Source organism: Oncorhynchus mykiss, chromosome 11 (assembly GCF_013265735.2).
Source record: "Oncorhynchus mykiss isolate Arlee chromosome 11, USDA_OmykA_1.1, whole genome shotgun sequence".
Taxonomy (NCBI): Eukaryota; Metazoa; Chordata; class Actinopteri; order Salmoniformes; family Salmonidae; genus Oncorhynchus; species Oncorhynchus mykiss.
In genome coordinates, this window is record NC_048575.1 from 53,074,502 (window position 1) to 53,091,959 (window position 17,458).

General features: G+C 41.1%; 1 protein-coding gene across 1 annotated transcript in view; it reads right to left on the minus strand.

Moving 5' to 3' along the window:
- Positions 1-7,344, minus strand: part of LOC110535946 (nuclear receptor corepressor 2) — a 128,625-nt gene extending 121,281 nt beyond the window's left edge. The window contains exon 1 of the mRNA XM_036936316.1: positions 7,142-7,344. The gene's annotated coding sequence lies outside the window, so the exon portion shown is untranslated. The remainder of the gene's footprint in view (positions 1-7,141) is intronic.
- Between the last annotated feature and the right edge of the window lie 10,114 nt (positions 7,345-17,458).

The following is a 17,458-nucleotide window of genomic DNA, read 5'->3' on the forward strand; positions in this document are numbered from 1 at the left end:
CCTGTTGAGCTCCACACAGTGACAGGCCTAGGATCAGTCTCGCCGCCAGACCCCATTAACCCCTGGGCCAGCCTCAGGAGCAACCCCCATCCACCCTCTAGACCCCTCCACTCTTTGTGTAATGAGTTCCACAACTGTGTCCAAAATATGTTAGAGACAGCTGTGTGTGTGTGTGTGTGTGTGTGTGTGTGTGTGTGTGTGTGTGTGTGTGTGTGTGTGTGTGTGTGTGTGTGTGTGTGTGTGTGTGTGTGTACACTGATCACCATAGCCTTCACTAAGTAATAGGCATTGGAATTGAAGCATTTGTGACCGCAGGTTACTGGATCGGTTGTTGCTCAGTTGATGTAGAAAAAGTATTCTATTTTATTTTTTTTACTGCAGAGTAAAGTACAAATACAATTAAGCTAGGTGCAGATATATTTTGTTGCCACAGTGACAGACAAACTTTTCAATAACAGCAGACCAGAAAATGAGATTTCAGTAACCTCAAGAGCTTCTAGCAAACCACAAACACTGCTACTGTGGTGTACTTTGTCTTAGCAGTAACCGGGCAGACTCTCTTCTCACATGTCCGCCGTAACACGAACCAAGGTCTTTCCATTGTGCAATCTCAGTCAACTCTAAAATAGGTATCTGCACTACATCAGGCCAGGAGCAAAGCGGCTGTGTCCAACTTAATGCCACTTTGATTGTGAGATTCATTAAGAGGCTTCTCTCTGAGCCAGCTGCAGTGGATCATGCCACTCTGTCGGACCGATTGAGTCAACCAGAACATGCGCCTTGCACGGAATCTACCAGGTGCAGTCCACCAGGAAACCAGTGAGCAAGAAATGCCAGACAGCTGTTGTTACTCATTCAGTGAGAAAGAAGGATGGGAAGAGGGAATAGGCCTGGGAGGCTGTTTCACGGTGACTGCTTCATATTTCCCTCTGTGTTCTGCATGTCAACTCAAGTGTTTACAAAGGTGTGCCAGGACATACCACCCTCACGCCACTTCTATGACATTATGTTTATGTTGCAATGCAGCCAATCTGGATTGACATTATAGGGAAAGTCCGTAGGAAAGATACATGCCATATACAGTGGGGCAAAAAAGTATTTAGTCAGCCACCAATTGTGCACGTTCTCCCACTTAAAAAGATGAGAGAGGCCTGTAATTTTCATCATAGGTACACTTCAACTGTGACAGACAAAATTAGAAAAAAAATCCAGAAAATCACATTGTAGGATTTTTTATGAATTTATTTGCAAATTATGGTGGAAAATAAGTATTTGGTCAATAACAAAAGTTTCTCAATACTTTGTTATATACCCTTTGTTGGCAATGACAGAGGTCAAACGTTTTCTGTAAGTCTTCACAAGGTTTTCACACACTGTTGCTGGTATTTTGGCCCATTCCTCCATGCAGATCTCCTCTAGAGCAGTGATGTTTTGGGGCTGTTGCTGGGCAACACAGACTTTCAACTCCCTCCAAAGATTTTCTATGGGGTTGAGATCTGGAGACTGGCTAGGCCACTCCAGGACCTTGAAATGCTTCTTACAAAGCCACTCCTTCGTTGCCCGGGCGGTGTGTTTGGCATCATTGTCATGCTGAAAGACCCAGCCACGTTTCATCTTCAATGCCCTTGCTGATGGAAGGAGGTTTTCATTCAAAATCTCACGATACATGGCCCCATTCATTCTTTCCTTTACACGGATCAGTAGTCCTGGTCCATTTGCAGAAAAACAGCCCCAAAGCATGTTTCCACCCCCATGCTTCACAGTAGGTATGGTGTTCTTTGGATGCAACTCAGCATTCTTTGTCCTCCAAACACGACGAGTTGAGTTTTTACCAAAAAGTTATATTTTGGTTTCATCTGACCATATGACATTCTCCAAATCTTCTTCTGGATCATCCAAATGCTTTCTAGCAAACTTCAGACGGGTCAGGACATGTACTGGCTTAAGCAAGGGGACATGTCTGGCACTGCAGGATTTGAGTCCCTGGCGGCGTAGTGTGTTACTGACGGTAGGCTTTGTTACTTTGGTCCCAGCTCTCTGCAGGTCATTCACTAGGTCCCCCCGTGTGGTTCTGGGATTTTTGCTCATCGTTCTTGTGATCATTTTGACCCCACAGGGTGAGATCTTGCGTGGAGCCCCAGATCGAGGGAGATTATCAGTGGTCCTGTATGTCTTCCATTTCCTAATAATTGCTCCCACAGTTGATTTCTTCAAACCAAGCTGCTTACCTATTACAGATTCAGTCTTCCCAGCCTGGTGCTTTGACAGCTCTCTCGTCTTGGCCATAGTGGAGTTTGGCGTGTGACTTTTTGAGGTTGTGGACAGGTGTCTTTTATACTGATAACAAGTTCAAGGAGCCTCTTAAAGAAGAAGTTACAGGTCTGTGAGAGCCAGAAATCTTGCTTGTTTGTAGGTGACCAAATACTTATTTTCCACCATAATTTGCAAATAAATTCATAAAAAATCCTACAGTGTGATTTTCTGGATTTTTTTTCTCATTTTGTCTGTCATAGTTGAAGTGTACCTATGATGAAAATTACAGGCCTCTCTCATCTTTTTAAGTGGGAGAATTTGCACAATTGGTGGCTGACTAAATACTTTTTTGCCCCCCTTTATATATATATATTCCCGAGAATGGATCTGAAGAGCAAGCTTAATAACCTTCAGTAATTGCAAATTAGACTATCTGTTATTCTCAGCAGTGCTTCCAGTGTGGCTCAGAATGAGCAACACTAGGCAGATAATGCTGCTAGGCTCTGAACGAGCTACTCATCATGCAGAAAGGACTCTTATAAGCAAAACACACATGTTTATACATCGTATATAAACCCAGTAACCCACCATTTCCTCAGAACTATAACAGTCACACACACCGAAAGGTTGTAGTCATATAGGCTAGTTAATTACAACAACTAACCTAGGCTAATAGCCTATTCCCCTAAGAGAGCAACAAACCCACTTAACAATTGAGCTCAGTCAAATAAAAATGTAATGAATTCTGTTTCTGTAATTGTAAAGGGCAATAACGGAAAAGGGAAGGGACATCACCTGACTTGAAGGCTACTCATCACAGCCGGCCCCCTGGACTGTGTTCCTCATTGGGCTCCAATGGGCCACGCCCCTCTTTCCGCAGTTATGGTTCCCGGAACTGACACACCCACTCAATTTCAACATGCTGGTCGCGTGGTTCCAAACATCGAACAGGTACAAAAATCCCCAGTGTGAACCATTAATTCAAAAGATAAGAAATTGCATTTAAAAAAAGTGATACAGGATACAACACTGCACATACCAGAGTTAGTTGACAAACAAACTACTCATCCCATACAGCATTGCGGCCTGTATCGTCCAATCACAGAGCAGATACAACTCACGTGATCTGTTAGCGAACACGCGATGGCACATAAGGGCTGCAGTCCAGATACATACGCTTACTAGGTACATTAATAGCTTCAGGTTGGTTGTTATTAAGCTCAACTTTAAGATTTCCACCAAGGAAGTTGTCTCGCCAATCATCACTCTCCCTTGCTTGGGCAAGGGACACTTGTATCTGCTCTGTGATTGGACAATACAGACCACAAGGCTCATGACTTGGTGCTCTCTGAAACATTAACTGAAGTTAAAAACTATTTCTCAACACAGAGGTTGAAACATTCATAACCGATGTGCACTACTTCGTCATAATTATTTTTGCAATCTCTATAGAAAATAGAACATCTTTGTTGCACAGCAATATCACTATTGCTAATATTTGATATCACCACAGGTTGAGGATTCAGAATACACGTCCGGAACTCCTCATTGCAGCCCTATTCACAGTAACAGCAGAGTGGGTCGTCCCAGCCCACACCAGAGGCAGTCAGTCAGTCCCCTCCCAGGCAGCACACAGCTCCAACACATAGCAGTTTGGAAAAGGACCTGTATTGTCTGCCCTGCTGTGACATCATGTAGAACTTACTGTATACTACCCCCCCCCCCCCCCCCCCCCCCCCACCTCTCCCTTTCTCCATCGCTTTTCCTCTAAACAATGACTGCTGCTATTTCAGGAATATTTCAAAAGCAGGACGTAAAAGCTCTTGACTTAAGGTACATTCCAGTGGTGTTCTGGTTTAGCTCTTGTGGTGTGACTTAGGGAAATTGACATACCGGTATTCAACATAGGCCTATGCAAACTGAGGAATTGCGAATTTACCTCTGAAAAGGTTTCGCACAGTGATCTGAAGATTTCCTCCCCTCTCAAAGTGTACAACAGACTTGTATAGCCTACTAGCTATTCCCTCTCATCTAGTTCCATTACGGGTTTCATAATGCTAGCAACACTGGGACTAGTAGTAAAACTGTCTGCCACGGTCTCCCTCCGGCCTCACACTGAGCACGGGATAATCTCTGCCCCCATTACCCAGTTAGACAAGAGGGGTGGGGGGGTGGGGGGGGGGGGGGGTTTCACACAAACAGTTATCCCTTCCCCATCCAAACCCCTGGGCTAACTGAGTCCAGATGACAGGCAGGGTACCGTGACTGCTCTGAGGCTGGACTTAAAGGAGGCTAAACCACCTCTTCTCCCACTACCATGGATTATCAGCCGACTTGGTGATCTCAATCCCTGATTGGAGCAGATGATCCTGTTTAATAGAGGAGTCCGACTGGACTGCACTTCAAGGTGGGATTTCATTCAGACAACATATTCAGACACAGAAATCCTCTCTACAAGATTTAAAGACCAACAACACACATCACTGATCAAGGGTTACAATAAAGAGGTTATCCCACCTCCTCAGTTCCTTATCAGTCTTGAGCAGGGAAGCATTCAATAATGCATCAATAAGCACAAAATAAATAGGCTATTTCAGCTGCTTCATAGATCACTGTTGTGGCTTTATAGGAATAATTTACAGGAAGTGTTTGTAATATGCTTGATGTACGATGATGCATGATATAATCAAATCAGAGGAAACCATCAAGGCAGATTGTAGCCGTATTGCAGCCAAAACTAACGTAAAGCATAGCTTTTTAACAAAGTAAAATATATAATCTTTGACAAACTGTTCTCTACCCACTCTTGCAGTGAACATCATTTGATATTGGATTGTAAAACAATTTAACCTATGCCATGCATTTTACCCAAAATGCCAATCAGAGCAGCTTGGCCTTGTTCAATAACCACCAGCAGCATTTCATATTATTCAAATAAACGCTGAATGGCATTTGGAGCCAATTTCCCTTTTATTATTGTAATTAAACACTTGGCCTGGGCTCTGGCATTTAATACTACAACAGAATTCATGCAATTGACCTTATTAACTATGGTCTGTTCCTCAAAAGGGCCAATACAGAAATAAAGATCTTACCCCAATTTCATGCTCTCTCAAATTATGTTGACAGTGCAATTTCACTCTGTTTATATTCATCAATCAAGATATGGTATTAGGCAAAGCATGATCTAGCCTGATTGACATTCGAGTCAGTCCAATAAGACTTATTATGTTCAGCAATATTCTTGATATGTATAGGTAGCTGCCAAAATAAAGGAAACACCAACATAAAGTATCTTAATAGGGCATTGGGACACCACGAGCCGCCAGAACAGCTTCAAAGTGCCTTGGCGTAGATTCTACATGTCTGGAACTCTTATCAGAGGGATGCAACACCATTGTTCCACGAGAAATCCATAATTTAGTGTTTTGTTGTTGGAAAACGCTCTCAGGCGCCGCTCCAGTCTCCCATAAGTTTTCAATTGGGTTGAGATTTGATGACAGACACAATCACACACCCTTTAAAAACCCCTATGTTCCTTTGAAACCCCTCTTTCAAAGTCACATGGTAGCCAAAATAATGGGCAAGTTTACTTTTTTATACATGACCCTAAGCATAACAGGATGTTAATTACTTAACTCGGGAACTACACCTGTGTGGAAGCATCTGCTTTCAACATAATTTGTATTCCTCATGTACTGAAGTGTTTCATTTTTGGGGGACAGTTAGCCTACCTGTAGAGCGAACTATGGTAGACTATTTCTAAGAGACTCATATTCATGTAGGCCCCTGATAGACCCCTTATAGTAGACTAACCCTTTTAACTCTAAAATATGAGTTTGCTCAATGAACACATTGTTTCAATTCCTAATTGTAATTCAATAAATTATCCTACAGAGAGCACCGATTGACCATTTGTCCCCCTTCAAAGCAAGTGTTGTTTTCTGACCATGATCGTAGTAGTAGTAGGGGTTTGCAGGTTGACTGGGGTGAGTCATGTTTTGGGTTAAGTATTCTCCCTACCTCTATCATTACATGAAATAAGCCTTTGTTCATTTCTTTGTGAATGTATCTGTGCAGTACAACTTTCACTTCTGCCCAACTTTCAGACAGGTCATAGAAAAGTAGGCAAACAAATAATTTGACAGGCAAACATGTTTTATAGGTAGTTAGCTACCTACCTACCTTACTTATACATTTCGAATAATATGCCAACAAAACTGTTTGTGTAAAAGCACGCCAAATCGTCGCCGCAGTACGCTTCTAAATTATTTTGGCAGTCAGGACCCCTAACGTCAACAACAACCAACGTGAATCACCGCGCAGTGTTGATAAACGTATCACAAATCAATGAATCTGGCCATAGGAGTAACTGATTAATTGTTCCCAGTGCCCACTATCTAGGTAGTTAGCCAAATGGATTAAATACATTACTAAAACACGGGCATTTCAGAAGATGCCTGGTTGGTGACAAACGCTTACTAGCTAGTTAACTACTTTAGGTACCCTGCTAACTATGCTACCTAGCTAATGGTTTGTTGTTTATGACAAGGTCTAACTTGTCATCAATTGACATAATCCGAGTTTGCATTAGTTTTATAGAAAGGTTCGCTATACCATCAAGTATATCAAATTCTGTATGCTTGTTAGCGATCGAACATTATTTATATGATACGGTCAACTAGCTAGCTAGTTAGCTGGCTAGTTAGCTGTTAGCTAGCTAACATTGTTTAGCGCGGTGTTAGCTAGCTAACAAATCATAGCTACTGGTTTGTCTAGCTAGCTGGAGCGTGTCAACCTTAGCAGCAGTACGGGTAAAATAGCTAACAAATAAGGTGACCATTTTACCGTATAATTCCAGTCTTTGATGTTGTTCCTAATGTATTACCTAGTTTCCGCTTTTGGTAGGGGTTTATTTTTTCCAGAAGTAATCCACATGAAAGAAGCGTTTTCGTTCTCAATCGCTCCACTCCTTTCTACTTGCGGCAAATGTCGCGTCTACTCCATAGACTATAAAAAATACTCTCCCAGAGAATGGTGCTGAAACGCCTCTCTTGATTCAGGTCTTTTGATAGGTCGCATGTTCTCGCGCACTCTTGCTCTCTCCTCTCAAACCCTCTCGTTCAATCAGCCAAGTAAGCCTTTGCCCTATTTCGTGTGCCTAATATCTTATTTTTTATTATGATTTCTCGTGTGTTTTTGTTCTACCTTATGTTCTTGTTAGTATTACATTGTTATTGATTACTGCATTGTTGGGTTGCAAGAGAGGCATTTCCCTGTACTTGTGTACGTGACATTAGACAACTAGACACTTGAAACTAGAAAATAAACAAAGAGCACAGATTTTCTATTTAATCTGATGCTGCTATTTTGAAAAGACCAACAGTGTGAAAGAGTCTCACCCTCCGATTAGTTAGACTGACACATAGCTAATAATTTGTAGGCAAGTCAGTTAAGAACAAATTCTTATTTTCAATGACGGCCTAGGAACAGTGAGTTAACTGCCTGTTCAGGGGCAGCTCGGGGATTTGAACTTGCTCTAACCACTAGGCTACCCTTCCGCCCCACCATTGTTGTGGGGCAACCTTTCACTTATCCTATATTGCTTGTAGCCTAGCAAGTCAAAAAATAAAAATAAGAAATACATTCAGAGAGGGTAAACAACCATGGGCAGAGGTGAGCTTTTCCATTTGAGAAATGTAGGCTATGCATTTAGAGTTAAATTCCCCCCCACTTGCCAAAGCAAGTTAAATAGATAATAAACAAAAGTGAAATTAACAATAAAAAATGTACAGTAAACATTACACTCACAAATGTTCCAAAAGACTCTCTCTCTCTCTCTCAGACACACGTTTTTTCAAATATCCATAACCTGTGGAGATTGCATAATGGGTCATTCCTCCTCGTGCTGTGGCACTTCAGGACCTCTACATCTGTGCAGTTTGATGCCCAGCGAGGGAACAAGCTGTGAATACAGCGACTAACATTGAAAAATAGCATTTGGGAGATCACAGCATTCCATGCTGTGGGCTTAGCAGATGATGTAGGGGAAGGCCAGTGCCCTGTTAATGGTCTGAAACCATTCACCTCTGGCCCTGCATGAACCCCCACCACTACATAGTCTCCATCTAACATCTAACAGTTAAAAGACACAAGTCAGTTACAATTGAGGGACTTTAAACTTAGATCATTTCTCAGTGAGAGAGTGAGTTTGCCCTCTGAAAATAAATCCCTGAAAATATTATTTACCTCTTAATCCTGGATTCGTTAAAGCCTAATGTAATCTATTTTTCTATTTCCATTCTCAGATGTGAATTATGTCATCCAATTTAAACAGGCACTGGTGGTTTGGTAACAGTATTCTCTCTAACTAACTAAATGCTACAGTATATCCACCAGTTTTTCACATTTGTGTTTCTTCATCAGAAATGATTGCTTTTGGGTACTTTCATGTGTGTGTAAAATATTACTGGTCTCAGATTTTTTATTAATAGATTATAGATGTATATGAAAATGAGTTTTTTTGTTGTTGTGCAAAATTCTATATATCCATTGTTTAGCTGGAATGGAATGTTTGTATCCTGTACTGTATATTTTACTGTGATATGGGGTGTTCTCGCCTTGCTGTTTTAAGATGAATGCGCTTACTGTAAATTGCTCTGGACAATAGCATCTGCTAAATGACTAAAATGTCAAAGATAAATGTTTTACATACAAAAATATGCATTTTTAAAATATTGATACCACCCACCACTGCGACCTGTATGCTCTCGTTGGCTGGCTCGTCGGCTGGCCCTCGCTATATATTCGTCACCAGACCCACTGGCTCCAGGTCATCTATAAGTTGTTGCTAGGTAAAGCTTCTCCTTATCTCAGCTCACTGGTCACCATAACAACACCCACCCGTAGCACGCGCTCCAGCAGGTATATCTCACTGGTCATTCCCAAAGCCAGACCACCTTTGGCCACCTTTCCTTCCAGTTCTCTGCTGCCATATATTTCCTTCACTAACTTTAAGCATCAGCTATCTGAGCAGCTTACCGATCGCTGCAGCTGTACACCGCCCATCTGTAAATATCCCATCCAACTACCTACCTCATCCCCATATTGTTTTTATTTACTTTTTTGCTCTTTTGCACAACACTATTTCTACTTGCACATCATCGTCTGCACATCTATCTCGCCAGTGTTTATTTGCTCAATTGTAATTACTTCACTACTATGGCCTATTTATTGCCTTACCTCCTTACTTCATTTGCACGCACTGTATATGGATCCCAAGAGTTTCTATTGTGTTATTGACTGTACTTTTGTTTATCCCACGTGTAACTGTGTTGTTTGTGTCGCACTGCTTTATCTTGGCCAGGTCGCAGTTGTAAATGAGAACTTGTTCTCAACTGGCCTACCTGGTTAAATAAAGGTGAAATAAAAAAAATATGTATAAAAAAAATATGTATAATTTGTACTTTTCTTTATAAAAAATGTAGTTATTTGTTACATTTGACTGTTTAAAACCTTGCAGTACTACTCATTTATCAGAGAGTGAGGCAGATATATATCATTTTGAGAGAAAAAACAAGATTATTTGTTTCTCTTAACTGAAATCATCAAGTGATAGATTTTAAACAAATACATGTCTGTCATTGAACAAACCCATCACATGATTAGAAGTGACAAAACACACCAATCTCTTTGATAATTTCTTTAAAAAATAAAAGCTAATTTATCAACAATTTGAAAATGGATACATTGTGTTTTGTTAAAATAACTCTTCATTTGTTATTGTCACATTGGGAGCAGCAGGTTTTATCTGACCTAAATGTCAGCTTTCAGCTTTAGCCAGGCTGCTCCGTGATGTCAGATGAGATTGTTTTTCTTTCCTGTGTTTTTCTTTCTGCTTTGTGGTTTGGGAGACCCCCTCTAACCACCACCACACACACCATCTATCTCTCCATCCACCCGTCACAGAGCAGGGAAGAGCTCTGTTTACTTCAGCTGGGCTTTCTGTACCCTGACGTGTCTCTCACTAATCTAACTCCATCTTTGCAATGCTCAATTAATCAGCTCAACGATAAAGTACAAAGTGTTTTCAGTTGCCAGTTTTGATGGCAACAGCTGTGCTTAATCAGAAGCAAGACTCCGCCACCCGCAGTGCTAACCTGGTGTTGAGACAGTCTAAAAGGGTTTAAATGGTTTTCATTATTATTGTACCTTTCCTGATGAGCATAATATTCACTACATTTTGCATCATAAATAGCAAAGAGGTGACTGGTTGGTCATTGAAAGGTACTCAACGATTTAAACTTGTTTTTAATTATTTTTTATAATTGTTAATAATCAAAAAACCAGACCAGAGTTTATTACAAGAGTGGCACAAACAATAGTGACAACAGTAGACATTTACAACCTGCCTTGGAGGGAGCCAATTTATTTATGTTGTTATATTTTCAAGTGAATCAGAAAAGTAAAAGCTAGTGTAGAGGAGGGGTTACATCTGAAGACTAGCATCCTCTCAATATGACTCCACCAGCTCCACACCCTGGAAATATGGATTTCAAAGCTTCTCCATGGATAGATGCACCGAAGACGGTCATCAAGCAAATAAAATAAATGATGAACAACTGAAAATCCCTGGGAAAAGAAAGGGAGAATGAAATGTCAGATGAATGAAAGCTTTGAGCATAGAGGTAAACCCCGATCAAATAAATGGGCTCTCAGGAGAGAAGCTGGCAGCTGGAGTTTACTCGGTTAATTTAACCCCCCTCAATGGAAGATCAGCTTTGATATCAAATCTCCTCTAGCCAAACTGTCACCCATTATAATGGATGGCCAGTTCAGAACTTCTGCTATGTTCCATTGTCTTGTGCTATACAGATGCAGTATCTTAATTTGATTATCCTGTTGTTGCAGGATGCTAATTTCTAATGTATACAAGGTTTAAAAAGGCTTCTAAAGTTTGTAATTTCCAATTTTGATTTTCCCTAACAAAAAATGTAGCAACCTCTGCAGAAAATGTCCATTAATTATAATCCACATTTCCTGTTGCTGCAGGATTATGTTCCTGCTGTGAGAAACTGGGTCAAATTAAGATATGGCATCTGTAATGCAGTATTTACTGTATCATAACAATTGTGAATGAGACGTTGGTGACTGATGCTCAGTTTTCATTTTCACCGTCTACATATCCATCCCCATGTTGCATTATAACTTCTTTGAAAAATTCTGATCTAAATGAGGTGTGAGAATGTTGTCAATTGTATTAGAATGGTTTCAATGGGCTGGGAAGTAAACAAATTTAAATAGTGTAGAACTAGCAGTTGCTATTTGTACTCTTCTTGCCAAGGCCAAACCAAAGTACTACAATACAAATAACAATTTCAAGCAGTGTTTAATATATTCTCATATCATGAAGTCCCTTATTCTAAGAAGTAATGTGGTTCATCTTAAATGTGATTTTTAAATAGTGGTGATGGATTCTTTGTGGCATCTGCGTCTATATATAGTGTCAGTATAATTACATGCCAGGTTCTTGCTTGGACTGTGATGTACATTTCAGGCCCAGGCATAATTCATTCTGCCAGTCCTGGCATTTATTATAGTCACAACGGAGCCTGGTCAAGTATTCTGGGAGAATTATCTTTCCTCTCAGATAGACTGAGACAGAAAGGGGAAGAGAGAGCGGGACTCGGAGTGATTAAGGGAGAGAGAAATAAAGGGAGCGAGATGAGAAAGGAGATTGTTGACTGGATGAATTGTTAAAATGCTGTCTTCAAGAATGTCTTAATTCTTCGAGAAATGTTTGGAGAAAGCATCTCCTACCGCACACCCGTTCCTATAGGCCTGGGTTCCCCAACTGGTGGCCTGTGGGGGATTTTATATGGCCTCCCGTTTTTTGGGTTGTTGAATTTCTGTTGTTGGGACATAAAAGATTGTAAAACCACCAGGAAATCAGCACAAGTCATTTACATTTAGGAGATCTGATCCCAAGTATTCCCATACATAAATAGAGATACATATGTGATCGTATCCCAATGTAATCAAGGTTTGAAATGATTCTGTTTTTGTCAAATACTTTATCTGTTTGAACTTCTTGCTGTCAATTATCAGTGTATTATTATTGTGATTTATAATTATGTTCCGGCACCCTGACCATCTGCTCAAGAAAGAATCAGCCTGTGTCTGAATGTAGTCGGGGACCACTGCTATAAGACAACTCACTTGGAGAGCAGAATTATTTTTGTGCACAAAGCAGATATAAAGGTACTTTTAAAAAGTTCACATCGTAAACCCGAATAGCTCTTGCTACTTTCTGAGAATACCACAACAAAGGAGAACTTATAAAGAGAAATGGCACTATTCCACTGAAGAACTCAATGACTGCCTGCATTGTTGAAATTCCGCCCCAGCTTCCCGTGTCTGTCTCCACCTGGACTGCTGCCAATGTACTCTTTTCTCCCTTTTTTCTGTTCCTTCTTTTTATCAACATCATGTGTTGCTTTTACTATACGACCAGATTCATTCCAGTCTGACAAAACCAGAAGTTGAGCAAATTAATAATTTTCCTTAGAAAGCCACATATGTTGCAGAATGCTGAAGAGTATTTTTTTGATTGATGTGATAAATACAAAACATTGACAAATATTCCAAAATATGCATTGAGCCACTATGAATGAGTTTCTCTGGTATTTTGTGTAGTGCTCAATACGTCTGAAATCTCTTGATATCTGTGTGGCTGTGGTGGTTGGCGTGACAGAGACAGATACATTCACACTTGTCACAGGTCCAACTGAACCCCTGTAATGAAATTGGCAGCGTTGCTGGAGCTCTTCTCAGTGGACCATCTGTGCATGTATCCTTGCAGAGAAAACCAGAGTGGACCCTGTCAGGGGAGATACCAATATCGCAGTTGTGACATTAATGTCCTCCATGAATTGCTGAAATATCCCATTCCTCTTTCAAATGAAAAAAGCATGTTCGCAAACTGTAATTCACAGTTTTTGATCAATGCCAGTTTTTGCTTTCTACAAATGAGCTCCAAGTTCAAGGGAGGATCTACAGTATAACATATGTGTTATTGTTTTCACATGGATTGGAGGTCTTGGCAGTAACACTTGGAAAAATAACTCAATATATAGAGGAAAGCCAATGCAAACAATGAAACAACCTAAAGGACTATCAAACAGACAAAACCAAAACATTCACTTCTCAGAAATGTAACAGAATTGAAATACAGCATATTATATTGGGTGAAATCAGGCCATGGAGTATTGTTGCCTTACTGTGAAGCTTTTTAAGCACACCATCTCTTTTTCCAATCAAGATATTTGTCGTTGAGCCCTGCAGTCATGTTTTGTTTGTGGCTGATGGTGCTACTTGCTCATCTTGTGGCCTCAGATACCACAGCCAGGATGGAAGATGTTTGTCAGCTGTTTAAACCGGCAGGGGCGGCAGGGTAACCTAGTGGTTAGAGCGTTGGACTAGTAACCGGAAGGTTGCAAGTTCACATTCCCGAGCTGACAAGGTACAAATCTGTCGTTCTGCCAAATCTGTCGTTCTGAACAGGCAGTAAACCCACTGTTCCTAGGCCGTCATTGAAAATAAGAATTTGTTCTTAACTGACTTGCCTAGTAAAATTAAATTTCAAAAAATAAATAAAAAATAATACTAAACCACAGTGTCAATTATAGACCCCAAACATCGATCTCTGTGTGGATGAGTGGCACGGAAATGGACATTTTCCCCTGTAGTAAAGATAAGAGTTCGATTAGCTTGTTAGCTAGCACAACAAGGACACTGGGGGACAAAGCTGGCGCTGGCTCCAGGTCCACAATAAGTGGCAAATACGCCCAGAGGTGAATTGCTGCAACTCAACCAACTCAAACAGGGCTCTGTTCTGCTAAAGTGCTGAGGTGGTTCTCACTCTCCAGAGCCAATCAGATCAGCTGCAGCTCTCCATACTAGATTATAAGTCTGACTGACTGCTACTATTCCCTCTGACTCTGTACCGTTCTAAACACATATCTTTGTCACCTTGTTGATAGTTTGCTGTGTGTTCACATACTTTCCATATCTTGACTTCTCATGAAAGAAGGCTTTGGCTAGAATTTGTACACAGGAAAATGTGTGTGGGAGGGAGAGAGAGTACATGCACTCTGAGAAAATAGAAGGCTAAAGAAAGAAAGGGGGATGGTGAGAAATAAATACAGAGGAGGGGGAGGTAGTGAGAGAATAGGAACAATTTGAGAGGGTGAGGGAGGGAGAGAGAGGTTCCAGAAGAGAGCAGAACCCCCATAAATAAAGATAATGAAATGTCGGTTGAGTCTAGAGAGAGGTGGAATGGGTGGCTGGCTCTCACCCACACTCTGATTTATCCTCAGTGTCTCTGTGAGCACAGCAGGGAGATTAATTAGCTCACCTCATCAATAACTGCAGTGGAACTGGAGAAAAGGCTTGCTTTCCATGCCGTCGCCCACCCCAGGACCCAACTCTATAAGGCATGCTCAGTGGGGGAGGGGGAAAGGCCAGTGTAATGTAGTCACACTGAGAGAGAGTAACGGATCTTAGCTCATGGATGAAGAAGGGAGGGTGTAGCTCAATATACAGAGCACATCATTTCAGTGAGCCTACACACACACACACACACACACACACACACACACACACACACACACACACACACACACACACACACACACACACACACACACACACACACACACACACAAAGACCACATGACAACCACACCACACATTATTTGCCACTATTTTCAGTCACTGGTAGGACAGTGAAAGACAACAGTAATATCTGTAAGATCGCACGATTACACAGTGAAATAGAACTAAGCAGAACTTGACTGTCACAGGCTGAAGGTTGACGAGGTTCATTTACTGTACTGTATGTCTTCTCTGTGGCTTAAATGGGAAGCTGTATGGTCTTCACATAATTATTTTGTGTGACCAGAGCTGATTTACACATTGCTTATATAAGGGATCATGAACAATATGTCCGCAGATTAAGAGTCTAAAGGTTGCTTGTGAATATGTGGGGAATTCCCAGAAGGATGGTTGAAGATAACAGAGGACTGGAATAAAACATATCATATACTGTATGTTATTAGGCCATGGAAAGTGTGTTTCATCTAACAAGACATCTGAGAGGACAACCCTGCAGATCTTTTAAATTGTTCAACTGTAATTAGTATAAGGTAATATCGTACGGAATTAATAATACAATTATTTCAGCCAGTGCACTAGAGATCAGAAATGCAGAGTGGTTTGGGCCAACAGTTCTGTCCAGCTTTATTTTTGTGTGGGATAATTGTAACCAGACTCCTTTTATCACAGGCAATAAAAAGTCAGAAAGAATACAGAGTACAGGTACAAAAAGCTGAGGATATGTACTGTAAGTTACCGCACATACAGCTTTAGAACTGATAAATGGGATCAAGTTAATTTGTTATATGCGCAGGATAAAATATTTACATTTTTTTTGCATTGTTTGTAACTTATTTTTGTACTTATTTTGTACATGATGTTGCTGCTACTGTCTCCTATGAACAAAAATAGCTTCTGGACATCAGAACAACGATTTTTCACCTCAAACTGGACAAAGATTTTTTTTTATGAGTCCGACGTGAAGGATATACTGTAATCTTGAGACCAGGCCCAAACCCAGTCATTTGCGTGAAGAAAAGATGGAGAAAAAAGGTAGCGGAGGTCAGGCTGCCTTCTGAGAATTCGTTGGCGAGTGAGTAAACTTCCACTAATATCCGTACTTTTGGCCAACGTGCAATCACTGGAAAATAAAATGGAGGATCTGTGAATAAGAATATCCTACCAACAGGACATTAAAAACTGTAACATCTTATGTTTCACCAAGTCGTGGTTGAACGACTACACTGATACTATAGATCTGTCTGGTTATTCCGTGCATTGGCAGGACAGAGAAGCTACGCCTGGTAAGACCAGGGGTGGGGGTGTGTGACTACTTGTAAATAACAGCTGGTGCACGATTTCTAATATCAAAGAACTCCCGAGGTATTGCTCGCCGAAGGTAGAATACCTCATGATAAGCTGAAGACCACACTATCTACCAAAAGAGTTTTCATCTATATTATACATAGCCGTCTATTTAACACCACAAATGGATGCTGGCACTAAGACTGCACTCAATGAGCTGTATAAGGCCATAAGCAAACAAGAAAACGCTCATCCAGAAGCGGCGCTGCTAGTGGCCGGGGACCTTAACGAAGGCAAATTTAAATCAGTTTTACCAAATTTCTACCAGCATGTCACATCTGCAACCAGAGGGGAAAAAACACCTTTACTACACACACAGAGACGTGTACAAAGCTCTCCCTCGCCCTCCATTTGGCAAATCTGACCTTAAGTCTATCCTCCTGACTCCTGCTTACAAGCAAAAACTAAAGCAGTGACTAGATCAATACCGAAGTGGTCAGATGAAGCGGATGCTACGCTACAGGACTGTTTCGCTAGAACAGACTGGAGTATGTTCTGGGTTTCATCCAATGGCATTGAGGGGTATACCACCTCAGTCACTGGCACACAGTCTTAGTGCTTCATCAACAAGTGCATCGACGACGTAGTCCCCACAGTGACCGTAAGTACAAATCCCAAAAAGAAGCCATAGATTACAGGGAACATTCGCACCGAGCTAAAGGCTAAAGCTGCCGCTTTCAAGGAGCGGGACACTATTCCAGACGCTTCCCGCTACGCCCTCAGACGAACAATAAAACAGGCAAAGCGTCAATACAGGACTAAGATTGAATCCTACTACACTGGCTCTGATGCTCATCGGATGTGGCAGGTCTTGAAAACTATTACAGACTACAAAGGGAGATGTTTCAAGCAGGCCACCATAGTCCCTGTGCCCAAAGTAAGGGCAGTTGCTTCAAGTACCTCCAACAGATCCACAGATCCACAAATGAAGCATGCTCAATCGCACTCCACACTGACCTTTCCCACCTGGACAAAAGGAACACCTACAGTGGGGCAAAAAAGTATTTAGTCAGCCACCAATTGTGCAAGTTCTCCCACTTAAAAAGATGAGAGAGGCCTGTAATTTTCATCATAGGTACACTTCAACTATGACAGACAAAATTAGAAAAAAAATCCAGAAAATCACATTGTAGGATTTCTAATGATTTTATTTGCAAATTATGGTGGAAAATAAGTATTTGGTCAA